The sequence below is a fragment of the Procambarus clarkii genome, chromosome 42, assembly GCF_040958095.1.
Source record: "Procambarus clarkii isolate CNS0578487 chromosome 42, FALCON_Pclarkii_2.0, whole genome shotgun sequence".
Taxonomy (NCBI): Eukaryota; Metazoa; Arthropoda; class Malacostraca; order Decapoda; family Cambaridae; genus Procambarus; species Procambarus clarkii.
Genome location: NC_091191.1, coordinates 27,169,129 through 27,186,043, shown reverse-complemented (window position 1 = coordinate 27,186,043; position 16,915 = coordinate 27,169,129).

Here is a 16,915-nt window from a genome sequence, read left to right as displayed (position 1 = left end):
TTAATTTATGTTTTTCAAGATGAAGACGAATTTTATTTGCTATTATAGATTCGAGTAACTTTCCCACAATAGACGTTAGGCTAATTGGTCGATAGTTAGACGCAAGTGATCTATCTCCTTTCTTAAAAACTGGTATCACATTAGCAACTTTCCAAAACTCTGGCACTCTGCCTGACTCTATTGATTTATTAAATATGGTTGACAGTGGGTCACAAAGCTCCTCTTTGCATTCTTTAAGCACCCTAGCAAACACTTCATCCGGCCCTGGGGATTTGTTTGGTTTGAGTTTTACTATTTGTTTAAGAACATCCTCCCTGGTAACTGCTAAACTCGTCAACCTGTCCTCGTCCCCTCCCACATAGACTTGTTCGGCTGAAGGCATATTGTTAAGTTCCTCTTTAGTAAATACAGATACAAAATATTTATTAAAAATACTACTCATCTCTTCATCACTATCTGTTATTTGACCTGTCTCAGTTTTTAATGGACCTATCCTTTCCCTAGTCTTAGTACGATATAACTGAAAAAACCCTTTAGGATTTGTCTTTGCTTGCCCTGCTATGCGAACTTCATAGTTTCTTTTTGCTTTCCTTATCTCTTTTTTAACATTTCTAACCAGTTGTACGAATTCCTGTTCTAAAGTGACCTCCCCATTTTTAATCCTTTTGTACCAAGCTCTCTTTTTACCTATAAGGTTCTTCAAATTCTTTGTTATCCACTTTGGGTCATTAGTATACGATCTATTCAATTTGTATGGTATACTACGTTCCTGTGCTTTGTTTAGAATATTCTTAAATAAGTTATATATTGAATCCACATCGAAATCCCCATTTAAGTCACCTATGTTGTTTATAATATATATAAATGATTTAGATTCAGGTTTGAGTAGCAACATTTGCAAATTTGCCGATGATACGAAAATCGGTAGGGAAATTAATTCGGAGGAGGACTCACTATCACTTCAAGTTGATCTAGATAGGGTTTTGAAATGGTCAAAGGATTGGCAGATGCAGTTTAATGCTGATAAATGTAAAGTTCTGAGGTTAGGTAATGATGATAGAGTTACAAGATACGAGCTAGATGGTGTTGTGATTGCGAAGTCGGATTGCGAAAGGGATTTGGGAGTTATGATTAGTAAGAATTTAAAACAAAAGGATCAATGCATAAATGTTCGTAATAAGGCAAATCGGACACTTGGATTTATTAATCGCAGCGTTAGTAACAAGACACCTGGTGTGGTTCTCAAGCTATATCTTGCTCTAGTTAGGCCCCATTTAGATTATGCAGTTCAGTTTTGGTCGCCATATTATAGAATGGATATAAATTCACTTGAACGTGTCCAGCGTAGGATGACTAAGTTAATTCCCCAAATTAGAAATCTTTCATATGAAGAAAGATTAACAAAGCTTAAGTTGCATTCACTGGAAAGGCGAAGAGTTAGGGGTGACATGATAGAGGTTTACAAGTGGATGAATGGACATAACCGGGGGGATATTAATAGGGTATTAAAAGTATCAACACAGGACAGAACACGAAACAATGGATATAAATTGGATAAGTTTAGATTTAGGAAAGACTTGGGTAAATACTGGTTCAGTAACAGGGTTGTTGATTTGTGGAACCAATTGCCGCGTAACATTGTGGAGGTGGGGTCCCTCGATTGTTTCAAGCACGGGTTGGACAAGTATATGAGTGGGATTGGGTGGTTATAGAATAGGAGCTGCCTCGTATGGGCCAATAGGCCTTCTGCAGTTACCTTTGTTCTTATGTTCTTATGTTCTTAAGTTGCATTCACTGGAAAGGCGAAGAGTTAGGGGTGACATGATAGAGGTTTACAAGTGGATGAATGGACATAACCGGGGGGATATTAATAGGGTATTAAAAGTATCAACACAGGACAGAACACGAAACAATGGATATAAATTGGATAAGTTTAGATTTAGGAAAGACTTGGGTAAATACTGGTTCAGTAACAGGGTTGTTGATTTGTGGAACCAATTGCCGCGTAACATTGTGGAGGTGGGGTCCCTCGATTGTTTCAAGCACGGGTTGGACAAGTATATGAGTGGGATTGGGTGGTTATAGAATAGGAGCTGCCTCGTATGGGCCAATAGGCCTTCTGCAGTTACCTTTGTTCTTATGTTCTTATGATACCAGTTTTTAAGAAAGGAGATAGATCACTTGCGTCTAACTATCGACCAATTAGCCTAACGTCTATTGTGGGAAAGTTACTCGAATCTATAATAGCAAATAAAATTCGTCTTCATCTTGAAAAACATAAATTAATAATTGAGTCGCAACATGGTTTTATAAATGGCCGTTCATGTTTAACAAATTTGTTATCTTTTTATTCTAGCATTGTTGAGGCAGTTGATAGTGGTAAGGATTGCGATGTTGTATACCTTGACTTTAGCAAAGCTTTTGATACAGTGCCACATGAAAGACTGATTAAAAAAATAGAGTCTCATGGTATTGGGGGTGCTATATTAAGCTGGATTAGGGCATGGCTATACCAAAGGAAACAGAGAGTTAGTATAAATGGAATCAAGTCAGAGTGGGAAAATGTTGTAAGTGGAGTGCCTCAAGGCTCTGTCCTGGGACCTCTGTTGTTTATAATATATATAAATGATTTAGATTCAGGTTTGAGTAGCAACATTTGCAAATTTGCCGATGATACGAAAATCGGTAGGGAAAGTAATTCGGAGGAGGACTCACTATCACTTCAAGTTGATCTAGATAGGGTTTTGAAATGGTCAAAGGATTGGCAGATGCAGTTTAATTAAGTTGCTGATAAATGTAAAGTTCTGAGGTTAGGTAATGATGATAGAGTTACAAGATACGAGCTAGATGGTGTTGTGATTGCGAAGTCGGATTGCGAAAGGGATCTGGGAGTTATGATTAGTAAGAATTTAAAACAAAAGGATCAATGCATAAATGTTCGTAATAAGGCAAATCGGACACTTGGATTTATTAATCGCAGCGTTAGTAACAAGACACCTGGTGTGGTTCTCAAGCTATATCTTGCTCTAGTTAGGCCCCATTTAGATTATGCAGTTCAGTTTTGGTCGCCATATTATAGAATGGATATAAATTCACTTGAACGTGTCCAGCGTAGGATGACTAAGTTAATTCCCCAAATTAGAAATCTTTCATATGAAGAAAGATTAACAAAGCTTAAGTTGCATTCACTGGAAAGGCGTAGAGTTAGGGGCGACATGATAGAGGTTTACAAGTGGGTGAATGGACATAACAAGGGGGATATTAATAGGGTATTAAAAGTATCAACACAGGACAGAACACGAAACAATGGGTATAAATTGGATAAGTTTAGATTTAGGAAAGACTTGGGTAAATACTGGTTCAGTAACAGGGTTGTAGATTTGTGGAACCAATTGCCGCGTAACGTGGTGGAGGTGGGGTCCCTCGATTGTTTCAAGCGCGGGTTGGACAAGTATATGAGTGGGATTGGGTGGTTATAGAATAGGAGCTGCCTCGTATGGGCCAATAGGCCTTCTGCAGTTACCTTTGTTCTTATGTTCTTATAAGCAAGTAGATGGGGTCGCCATGGGTTCTCCCCTAGGTGTCCTGTTTGCGAACTTCTACATGGGTACCATCGAACAAAAGGTCTTAGTCGACATGAACTTGAAACCGTCTATATACTGCAGGTATGTTGACGACATTTTCACACAGGTACCTGATGTCAGACATCTGCAGGAGTTGAAGGAGGCATTTGAGCGGAATTCTGTGTTGCGTTTCACTTATGAAATGGAGGAGGATGGGAAGCTGCCCTTTCTAGATGTAACAGTCATGGAAAGGAGCGGAGGTTTCCACACTGCAGTCTACACTAAGGAAACAAACATAGGAATGTGCCTCAATGACAACAGTGACTGTCCAGACAGGAACAAGAGGAGTGTTGTTACCGCTTATGTTGACCGTGCTCTCAGCCACAGCTCTGGATGGAAGCAAGTCGATGAAGAACTCTATAGGGTAAGGCAGGTCCTTGTCAACAACAGCTTCTCCAATGGTTTCGTTGAAGACATCATAAGAAGGAAGGTGAAACGCCATGCAACCTCTGAAGAGACAACTAACACAACACCTGTACCCCCTATTAGACTATTTTACAGGAACTTCTTTTCCACAGCTCATAAAACGGAGGAAAGGGTCCTGAAAGATATTGTTAATAGAAACGTTATCCCTACAGACAAAAATCAGAAGATACAATTGACGATTTACTATAAAACCAAGAAAACGGCCAGCCTACTCATAAGAAATTCTCCAGACACAAAGCAGAACGCTTTAAAAGAGACCAATCTCGTCTATGCCTTCAAATGCCCACTTGGGGACTGTAAGCCTCAAAGAACTCAGTATATAGGCAAGACAACAACATCTCTTTCTAGGCGATTAACGATGCATAAGCAACTGGGCTCCATTAAGGAACATATAATCTCTTCCCACAACCAGACCATCACCAGAGAAGTCTTAACAAAAAACACGGAAATCATCAATAGATACAGCGATAGCAGGCGGCTTGATATCTGCGAGGCACTACACATTAAGAAGTCAACACCAGCAATCAACAGCCAATTAATGCACAACTATATTCTACCCACTTCAAGACTCCGCACCAATATAGAAGCATCAAGAAATATGGGCCAATAGGCCCTTTGCAGTTACTTTAATTCTTCCCTTTACTTACCCAATATTATACCCATTGTTTCGTGTTCTGTCTTGTGTTGAAAGTTTGTTTTCACCTAATCCAAAAGTGTTGTAACATATCACGTCACCCAAATGCAGGTATAAAATGAAAGCTGTTTAAACTCTGTTTAGTGTTTGCAGGTAATTGGTGTGTGTGTGTAAACTAAAGTCTATGAAAATGTAATAAGTTATTACGAAACGCGTTCAAGTGTCGCGTCAGACTAGAAATAAAAATGAATTTTGGAGAATTGATTTTTCAATTACCATCGACAGTGAAAAGAAACATACGAATGATCGAGAAAATTCGTGTTAGAATTATTAATCTTACTTTTTAGAACATAAGAACATAAGAACAAAGGCAACTGCAGAAGGCCTGTTGGCCCATACGAGGCAGCTCCTATTCTATAACCACCCAATCCCACTCATATACTTGTCCAACCCGTGCTTGAAACAATCGAGGGACCCCACCTCCACAATGTTACGCGGCAATTGGTTCCACAAATCAACAACCCTGTTACTGAACCAGTATTTACCCAAGTCTTTCCTAAATCTAAACTTATCCAATTTATACCCATTGTTTCGTGTTCTGTCCTGTGTTGATACTTTTAATACCCTATTAATATTCCCCCGGTTATGTCCGGGGGAATATTTTTCGGTCATATTTAATAATATATGTCTACAGGAAAGACTGCTACCAAAATATACTAATATATATTGGTGTATACTGGCAGCAGGTTTTCTTTTAAACATGTCTCATTGAATATGACCGCATATTCATTATTTACTATCTTCTGATTTAGGGCTTCTATCCCTTTAACTGTTTTCCTAGCGTCAGGGCTAAGCTGAAAGCGGAGTTCTCCAAAACGCATTTTCGTTATTTCAAGGGGAAGAAAAAAGTGAATTACTATAGAATCTATTACATTTATTTTTACAGACAGTCAGGTGCAGTCACAGTGAGAGGTTGTGTTAGCTGCAGCTCTGATTGTATTAACATTATTATTGCAATAATGGAAGGATTTGATAAATCTAGTTGGAACTCTGAGAGCTGAGATGGATTCCCTACGTGAGGAGGTACGACAGCTGAAACTTCGGAAAGAAACGAAGGAGGAGACCAATATTAACAAGACCTCATCGTGGAAAGTCGTTAAGGACAGGGGTCTTAAGAAGACCTTGACAAGGCCGCCTACAAACGCCTTACGGACAGCAAATTCATTTGCCATGTTGGAGGACGAGTGCTGTGGTGAGCCTGCAGTTCACTCAGAACGGAAATCAGCGAGGAGCGGCGGAGAGCAGGCCCCTCAGGCTGCTCAGAAAGTTAAGGAGGTACCGAAGCGAATTTTGGTTGTGGGAGATTCCCAGGTGAGGTATTCAGACAGAACGTTTTGTGCCAGAGATAGGGGGAACAGATTAAGGGTTTGCTATCCGGGAGCTGGAATTGGTGATATTGTTGGAAACATGAATGATATTATGATGGGAAATGGGAACAAACCCATTATTTGTATTAGTGCAGAGGGTAATGATGTTGGACGAGTTAGGAGTGAGGAACTAATACAGAGATTCAGGACAGCCATTGAATTAGTTAGGAGCAAGGGAGGAATCCCAATCATATGTGGCATTCTTCCAAGAAAGTGAGTGGGAAATGAATGGATGTCGAGGGCAATTGGTGTCAATTGCCGGCTGGAAAGATATTGCAAATCAAATGCAATATTTTTCATAGACAACTGGGAACACTTCCATGGAAGAAATGAAATGTATGCTCGTGATGGGGTGCATCTATCGAGGGCTGGGGTTGTTGCTGTTGCGAACTCGTTGGAACCAGTGGTTAGAGGTGTTTGTTTTGGTTTAAACTGTTAGTAGATAGTGGTATGGGAACTGATTTGGAGGAAGAAGGTAATAAAAGTATGTGTTCGTGGGAGAAAGGAATTGGTAAAATGATCAGGGAAATTGAAGGGCCTCAAAATAACAATTCACTTAGGGTATATTACACTAACAGTAGAAGTCTAAGAAATAAAATTAACGAATTAAATGCTCTTGTCTGCACAGAAAAAATTGATATTATTGCACTTACCGAAACGTGGATGAATGTAGAAAATAGACAACTATTAACTGAATATCAAATAAATGGATATAAACTATTTCACTCAGATCGATATATTAGACGAGGAGGAGGAGAAGCCATATATATATGTTAGGGACAGTTTGAAATGTAGTCTCAAAGAGGGAATCAAAACTGATCCACACACAGAAACTATTTGGATAGAATTAAACGAAAAAGCAAATAATATTATAATAGGAGTTATATATTGGCCACCAAATTTAGACAGAATGGAAGCAAAGCATCTATGGGATGAAATATCTAGGGCATCTAGATCTAACAGTATTTATGTCATGTTTGACTTTAATTTTAGTGGAATAAACTGGTTGAACAAAACAGGGAATAGTGAAGCAGAAGATTTTCTAGAATTAATTGACGATTGTTTTCTTACGCAACACATTAAGGAACCAACACGGGAGAATAATATTTTAGATTTATTGTTTAGTGTAATATTTTAGATAGAAAATTCTGTTAGAGTGCCAGATTTTCGAAAAGCTGATTTTAATAGCCTAAGAAATTTTTTGGGTCAAATAGATTGGAAAGTCTTGGGTATGGGGTGTGTGCCGGTCTTGGAGCGAGACATGAACCCCAGCGATAGGTGACGTAACAGAGGATTTCGGTGTGGATTTAATATATAACTTATTTAAGAATTTTCTAAACAAAGCACAGGAACATACCGTACAAATTGAATAGATCGAATACTAATGACCCAAAGTGGATAACAAAGAATTTGAAGAACCTTATAGGTAAAAAGAGAGCTTGGTACAAAGGATTAAGAATGGGGAAGTCAGTTTAGAACAGGAATTCATACAACTGGTTAGAAATGTTAAAAAAGAGATTAGGAAAGCAAAAAGAAACTATGAAGTTCGCATAGCAGAGCAAGCAAAGTCAAATCCTAAAGGGTTTTTTCAGTTATATCGAACTAAGACTAGGGAAAGGATAGGTCCATTAAAAACTGAGACAGGTCAAATAACGGGTAATGACAAGGAAATGAGTAGTATTTTTAACAAATATTTTATATCTGTATTTACTAAAGAAGAACTTAACAATATGCCTTCAGCCGAACAAGTCTATCTGGGTGGGGATGAGGACAGGTTGACTAGTTTAGCAGTTACCAGGGAGGATGTTATTAAACAATTAGAAAAACTAAAACCAAACAAATCCCCAGGGCCGGATGAAGTGTTTGCCAGGGTACTTAAAGAATGCAAAGAGGAGCTTTCCGAGCCACTGTCTACCATATTTAATAAATCAATAGAGTCAGGCTATTGTCTATTGTGAGAAAGTTACTCGAATCTATAATAGCAAATAAAATTCGTCTTCATCTTGAAAAACATAAATTAATAATTGAGTCGCAACATGGTTTTATAAATGGCCGTTCATGTTTAACAAATTTGTTATCTTTTTATTCTAGCATAGTTGAGGCAGTTGATAGTGGTAAGGATTGTGATGTTGTGTACCTTGACTTTAGCAAAGCTTTTGATACAGTGCCAGATGAAAGACTGATTAAAAAGTTAGAGGATCATGGCTATCATGGCAGTTAGAGGCTACGAGGTGGGGGGCCTCGTAGCCTGGTGGATAGCGCGCAGGACTCGTAATTCTGTGGCGCGGGTTCGATTCCCGCACGAGGCAGAAACAAATGGGCAAAGTTTCTTTCACCCTGAATGCCCCTGATACCTAGCAGTAAATAGGTACCTGGGTGTTAGTCAGCTGTCACGGGCTGCTACCTGGGGGTGGAGGCCTGGTCGAGGACCGGGCCGCGGGGACACTAAAGCCTCGAAATCATCTCAAGATAACCTCACGAAGATCATGGTATTGGGGGGTGCTATATTAAGCTGGATTAGGGCATGGCTATACCAAAGGAAACAGAGAGTATAAATGGAGTCAAGTCAGAGTGGGAAAATGTTGTAAGTGGAGTGCCTCAAGGCTCTGTCCTGGGACTCTGTTGTTTATAATATATATAAATGATTTAGATTCAGGTTTGAGTAGCAACATTTGCAAATTTGCCGATGATACGAAAATCGGTAGGGAAATTAATTCGGAGGAGGACTCACTATCACTTCAAGTTGATCTAGATAGGGTTTTGAAATGGTCAAAGGATTGGCAGATGCTGTTTAATGCTGATAAATGTAAAGTTCTGAGGTTAGGTAATGATGATAGTTACAAGATACGAGCTAGATGGTGTTGAGATTGCGAAGTCGGATTACGAAAGGGATCTGGGAGTTATGATTAGTAAGAATTTAAAACAAAAGGATCAATGCATGAATGTTCGTAATAAGGCGAATAGGACACTGGGATTTATTAATCGCAGCGTTAGTAACAAGACACCTGGTGTGGTTCTCAAGCTATATCTTGCTCTAGTTAGGCCCAATTTAGATTATGCAGTTCAGTTTTGGTCGCCGTATTATAGAATTGATATAAATTCACTTCAACGTGTCCAACGTAGGATGACTAAGTTAATTCCCCAAATTAGAAATCTTTCATATGAAGAAAGATTAACAAAGCTTAACTTGCATTCACTGGAAAGGCGAAGAGTTAGGGGTGACATGATAGAGGTTTACAAGTGAATGAATGGACATAACAGGGGGGATATTAATAGGGTATTAAAAATATCAACACAAGACAGAACACGAAACAATGGGAATAAATTGGATAAGTTTAGATTTAGGAAAGACTTGGGTAAATACAGGTTCAGTAACAGGGTTGTTGATTTGTGGAACCAATTGCCGCGTAACGTGGTGGAGGTGGGGTCCCTCGATTATTTCAAGCGCGGGTTGGACAAGTATATGAGTGGGATTGGGTGGTTTTAGATAGGAGCTGCCTCATATGGGCCAATAGGCCTTCTGCAGTTACCTTTGTTCTTATGTTCTTAAAAGTTCGTAATAAGGCAAATCGGACACTTGGATTTATTAATTGCAGCGTTAGTAACAAGACACCTGGTGTGGTTCTCAAGCTATATCTTGCTCTAGTTAGGCAAGATTGTTATATTATCATATTGTTATGATAATATAACTACACTCAGGAGCTCCGGCTAACACACCCTCTCACTGTGACTGTCGGCGCCTGACTGATGTGATTCAGCATGATGTGATTTCAACATGATGTGATTTCAACATGATGTGTTTCAGAAACCTTTATAGATGACAAAATTATTGGCCAATAACCTAGATCTCTCCTCTCCCGTTTTCTAATCCATGTTTTTTGTACTCCAACAGGTACGTCTAAAGCTGTTTCGAAACCTGTACCGTCCCTTCCCTCTGGACAACAATTCAAGCTCAGTTCACACTCTAGCGTAAGTACAAAATCTATCAAAAACTCGTATCATCCCTTTGTCCTGATTACCAGTTCCAGTCTGTGTACTGGTATGAGGACTACAACACCTGTCCGAAACTATAACCCTCCACGTCGATCTGTACACTAATCCCAATCCGATGTACTCCCACGATACAAAACGTATTCGAAATTACAATCCTGAGAAACTCTTACACCAGTCTCCTGTTCGGTGCACTCGTGCTGTACACCACGTTATGGATACTGTTATAGTCTTGTCTGTCCTACGTGTTATCTGCCTGACGAAACCTTACCAATTTACGGTTAAAATTCATAACATACGTCAAACAAATGATTCCCGCAAAGCTTTCAACCTGTTCTCAGGCTAGGGTTGATCATCCTATCCTCAGGCTAGGATTGCTTATTCTGTCCTCAGGCTAGGGTTGCCCAACCGGTCCTCGGGCTAGGGTTGATTATCCTGTCCTCAGGCTAGGGTTGCCCAACCGGTCCTCAGGCTAGGGTTGCCCAACCGGTCCTCAGGCTAGGGTTGCCCAACTTGTCTTCATAAGAACATAAGAACATAAGAACAAAGGTAACTGCAGAAGGCCTATTGGCCCATACGAGGCAGCTCCTATTCTATAACCACCCAATCCCACTCATATACTTGTCCAACCCGTGCTTGAAACAATCGAGGGACCCCACCTCCACAATGTTACGCGGCAATTGGTTCCACAAATCAACAACCCTGTTACTGAACCAGTATTTACCCAAGTCTTTCCTAAATCTAAACTTATCCAATTTATATCCATTGTTTCGTGTTCTGTCCTGTGTTGATACTTTTAATACCCTATTAATATCCCCCCGGTTATGTCCATTCATCCACTTGTAAACCTCTATCATGTCACCCCTAACTCTTCGCCTTTCCAGTGAATGCAACTTAAGCTTTGTTAATCTTTCTTCATATGAAAGATTTCTAATTTGGGGAATTAACTTAGTCATCCTACGCTGGACACGTTCAAGAGAATTTATATCCATTCTATAATATGGCGACCAAAACTGAACTGCATAATCTAAATGGGGCCTAACTAGAGCAAGATATAGCTTGAGAACCCCACCAGGTGTCTTGTTACTAACGCTGCGATTAATAAATCCAAGTGTCCGATTTGCCTTATTACGAACATTTATGCATTGATCCTTTTGTTTTAAATTCTTACTAATCATAACTCCCAGATCCCTTTCGCAATCCGACTTCGCAATCACAACACCATCTAGCTCGTATCTTGTAACTCTATCATCATTACCTAACCTCAGAACTTTACATTTATCAGCATTAAACTGCATCTGCCAATCCTTTGACCATTTCAAAACCCTATCTAGATCAACTTGAAGTGATAGTGAGTCCTCCTCCGAATTAATTTCCCTACCGATTTTCGTATCATCGGCAAATTTGCAAATGTTGCTACTCAAACCTGAATCTAAATCATTTATATATATTATAAACAACAGAGGTCCCAGGACAGAGCCTTGAGGCACTCCACTTACAACATTTTCCCACTCTGACTTGATTCCATTTATACTAACTCTCTGTTTCCTTTGGTATAGCCATGCCCTAATCCAGCTTAATATAGCACCCCCAATACCATGAGACTCTATCTTTTTAATCAGTCTTTCATGTGGCACTGTATCAAAAGCTTTGCTAAAGTCAAGGTATACAACATCGCAATCCTTACCACTATCAACTGCCTCAACAATGCTAGAATAAAAAGATAACAAATTTGTTAAACATGAACGGCCATTTATAAAACCATGTTGCGACTCAATTATTAATTTATGTTTTTCAAGATGAAGACGAATTTTATTTGCTATTATAGATTCGAGTAACTTTCCCACAATAGACGTTAGGCTAATTGGTCGATAGTTAGACGCAAGTGATCTATCTCCTTTCTTAAAAACTGGTATCACATTAGCAACTTTCCAAAACTCTGGCACTCTGCCTGACTCTATTGATTTATTAAATATGGTTGACAGTGGGTCACAAAGCTCCTCTTTGCATTCTTTAAGCACCCTGGCAAACACTTCATCCGGCCCTGGGGATTTGTTTGGTTTGAGTTTTACTATTTGTTTAAGAACATCCTCCCTGGTAACTGCTAAACTCGTCAACCTGTCCTCGTCCCCACCCACATAGACTTGTTCGGCTGAAGGCATATTGTTAAGTTCCTCTTTAGTAAATACAGATACAAAATATTTATTAAAAATACTACTCATCTCTTCATCACTATCTGTTATTTGACCTGTCTCAGTTTTTAATGGACCTATCCTTTCCCTAGTCTTAGTACGATATAACTGAAAAAACCCTTTAGGATTTGTCTTTGCTTGCCCTGCTATGCAAACTTCATAGTTTCTTTTTGCTTTCCTTATCTCTTTTTTAACATTTCTAACCAGTTGTACGAATTCCTGTTCTAAAGTGACCTCCCCATTTTTAATCCTTTTGTACCAAGCTCTCTTTTTACCTATAAGGTTCTTCAAATTCTTTGTTATCCACTTTGGGTCATTAGTATTCGATCTATTCAATTTGTATGGTATACTACGTTCCTGTGCTTTGTTTAGAATATTCTTAAATAAGTTATATATTGAATCCACATCGAAATCCCCATTTAAGTCACCTATCGCTGGGTTCATGTCTCGCTCCAAGACCGGCCCACACCCCATACCCAAGACTTTCCAATCAATTTGACCCAAAAAATTTCTTAGGCTATTAAAATCAGCTTTTCGAAAATCTGGCACTTTAACAGAATTTTCTCCTACTGGTCTATTCCATTCTATGCTAAATCTGATTTCTTTGTGATCACTGCTCCCTAGCTCACTCCCTATTTCGATGTCATTAATTTGCGTTTCCCTGTTAGTTAACACTAAATCTAAAATATTATTTTCCCGTGTTGGTTCCTTAATGTGTTGCGTAAGAAAGCAATCGTCAATTAATTCTAGAAAATCTTCTGCTTCACTATTCCCTGTTTTGTTCAACCAGTTTATTCCGCTAAAATTAAAGTCACCCATGACATAAATACTGTTAGATCTAGATGCTCTAGATATTTCATCCCATAGATGCTTTGCTTCCATTCTGTCTAAATTTGGTGGCCTATATATTACTCCTATTATAATATTATTAGCTTTTTCGTTTAATTCAATCCAAATAGTTTCTGTGTGTGGCTCAGTTTTGATTCCCTCTTTGAGACTACATTTCAAATTGTCCCTAACATATATGGCTACTCCACCTCCTCGTCTAATATATCTATCTGTGTGAAATAGTTTAAATCCATATATTTGATATTCAGCTAATAGTTCTCTATTTTCTACATTCATCCACGTTTCGGTAAGTGCAATAATATCTATTTTTTTCTGTGCAGACAAGAGCATTTAATTCGTTAATTTTATTTCTTAGACTTCTACTGTTAGTGTAATATACCCTAAGTGAATTGTTATTTTGCGGACCTTCTCTTTCCCTGATCGTTTTGCCAATTCCTTTCTCCCACAAACACATACTTTTATTACCTCCTTCCTCCAAATCAATTCCCATACCTCTGTCTACTAACAGTTTAAACCCAAACAAACACCTCTAACCACTTCTTCTAGCGAGTTCGCAACAGCAACAACCCCAGCTCTCGATAGATGCACCCCATCACGAGCATACATTTCATTTCTTCCATAGAAGTGTTCCCAGTTGTCTATGAAAGATATTGCATTTGATTTGCAATATCTTTCCAGCCGGCAATTGACACCAAGTGCCCTCGATATCCATTCATTTCCCACTCCCTTTCTTGGAAGAATGCCACATATGATCGGGATTCCTCCCTTGCTCCTAACTAACTCTATGGCTGTTTTATACCTCTGAATCAGTTCCTCACTCCTGACTCGACCAACATCATTTCCTCCCACGCTAATGCAAATAATGGGATTGTTCCCATTACCAGCCATAATATCATTCATGTTGTTTATAATATCACCAATGCCAGCTCCGGGATAGCAAACCCTTAACCTGTTCCCCCTATCTCTAGCACAAAACGTTCTATCCAAATACCTTATCTGGGAATCTCCCACAACTAATGTTTGCTTAGGTACTTCCTTTACTTTCTGAGGGGCCTGCGCTTCCTTTCTCTTCGTTGCTTTCCCTTTTGCGCGATCCACAGTCTCTCCACAGCACTCGTCCTCCAAAACGTCAAATGAATTTGAAGTTGCTATGGCGTTTGAAGGCGGCTTTATCAAAGTCTTCTTAAGGCCCCTGTCTTTCGCAACTCTCCAAGACGAGGTCCCTTTACTGCTGGTCTCCTCCTTCGTTACTTCTCGTTGTTTTTTAAGCTGACGCACCTCCTCCCGCAGAGAGTCCAACTCTGTCCTCAGGGCTCCCACTAGAGTCACCAGGTCCTTAACTACAACTTCCATATTGCTATGATAATAAAACAACACTCAGGAGCTCCGGTTAACACAACCTCTCACTGTGACTTCACCTGACCGACTGAGATACTTCAGGCTAGAGATACTCATCCTGTCCTCAGGCTAGGGTTGTCCATCCTGTCCTCAGGCTAGGGTGGTCCATCCTGTCCTCAGGCTAGGGTTGCCCATCCTGTCCTCAGGCTAGGGTTGCCCAACTTGTCCTCAGGCTAGGGTTCCCCATCCTTTCCTCAGGCTAGGCTTGCCCAACTGGTTCTCAGGCTAGGGTTGTCCATCCTGTCCTCAGGCTAGGCTTGCCTAACTGGTTCTCAGGCTAGGGTTGTCCATCCTGTCCTCAGGCTAGGCTTGCCCAACCTGCCCTCAGGCTGACTTGGTTCTGAGTGTGATGGCTGGGTTCTGAATGTGATGGCTGGGTTCTGAATGTGATGGCTGGGTTCTGAGTGTGATGGCCTGGTTCTGAGTGTGAATGCTGGGTTCTGAATGTAATAGCGGGTTCTGAGTGTGGTAGTTGGGTTCTGAGTGTGATGGCTGGGTTCTGAGTGTGATGGCTGGGTTCTGAGTGTGATAGCTGGGTACTGAGTGTGATAGCTGGGTTCTGAATGTGATGGTTGGGTTCTGAGTGTGATGGCTGGGTTCTGAGTGTGATCGTTGGGTTCTGAGTGTGATGGCTGGGTTCTGAGTGTGATTGCTGGGTTCTGAGTGTGTTGGCTGGATTCTGAATGTGATGGTTGGGTTCTGAGTGTGATGGCTGGGTTCTGAATGTGAAGGCTGGGTTCAGAGTTTGATGGCTGGGTTCTGAGTGTGATGGCTGGGTTCTGAATGTGAAGGCTGAGTTCAGAGTTTGATGGCTGGGTTCTGAATGTGATGGCTGGGTTTTGAGTGTGATGGCTCGGTTATGAGTGTGATTGCTGGGTTCTGAATGTGATGGCTTGATTCTGAGTGTGATGACTGGGTTCTGAAGTGATGGCTGGGTTCTGAGTGTGATGGCTGGGTTCTGTATGTGATGGCTGGGTTTTGAGTGCGAAGCCTGAGTTCTGAATGTGATTCTGGGTTCTGAGTGTGATTTCTAGTTTCTGAGTGTCATTGCTGGGTTTTGAGTGTGATAGCGGGGTTCCGAGTGTGATTACTGTGTTCTGATTGGGTTCTGAGTGGGTTCTGATTGTGATGACTGGGTTCTTCGTGTGATGGCTGGATTCTTCGTGTGATGGCTGGGTTCTGAGTGTGATGGCTGGGTTCTGAGTGTGATGGCTGGGTTCTGAGGGTGATGGCTGGACTCTGAGTGTGATGGCTGGGTTCCGAGTATGATAGTTGAGTTATGAATGTGATGGCTGGGTTCTGAGTGTGATAGCTGGGTTCTGAGTGTGATGGCTGGGTTCTGAATGTGATGGTTGGGCTCTGAGTGTAATAGCTGGGTTCTGAATGTGATGGCTGGGTTCTGAGTGTGATGGCTGGGTTCTGAGTGTGATGGCTGGGTTCAGTGTTTAATGGCTGGGTTCTGAATGTGATAACTGGGTTCTGAGTGTGAAGGCTGGGTTCTGAGTGTGATGGCTGGGTTCTGAGTGTGATAGCTGGGTTCTGAGTGTGATGGCTGGGTTCTGAATGTGATGGTTGGGTTCTGAGTGTGATGGCTGGGTTCTGAATGTGATGATTGTGTTCTGAGTGTGATGGCTTGGTTCTGAGTGTGATGGCTGGGTTCTGAATAGGATGGCTTGGTTCTGAGTGTGATGGTGGGGTTCTGAATTGATGGTTGGGTTCTGAAAGTGATGGCTGGATTCTGAGTGTGATGGCTGGGTTTAGAGTGCGATGCCTGAGTTATGAATGTGATTCTGGATTCTGAGCATGATGGCTGGGTTCTGAGTGTGATGGTTGGATCCTGTGTGAGATGAGTGGGTTCTGAAGGTGATAGTTGGGTTCCTAGTGTGACTGGGTTCTGAATGTGATGGCTGGGTTCTGAGTGTGATGGCTAGGTTCTGTATGTGATGGTTGGGTTCTGAGTGTGATGGCTGGGTTCCGAATGTGATGGCTGGGTTCTGAGTGTGATGGCTGGGTTCTGAGTGTGATGGCTGGGTTTAGAGTGCGATGCCTGAGTTCTGAATGTGATTCTGGGTTCTGAGTGTGATTTCTAGTTTATGAGTGTCATTGCTGGGTTTTGAGTGTGATAGCGGGGTTCTGAGTATGATAGTTGAGTTATGAATGTGATTGCTGGGTTCTGAGTGTGATGGCTGGGTTCTGAGTGTGATGGCTGTATTCTGAGTGTGATGGTTGGGTTCAGAATATGATGGCTGGGTTCTGAGTTTGATGGCTGGGTTCTGAGTTTGATGGCTGGGTTCTAAATGTGATGGCTGGGTTCTGAATGTGATGGCTGGGTTCTGAATGTGATGGCTTGGTTCTGAGTATGATGGGTGGGTTTTG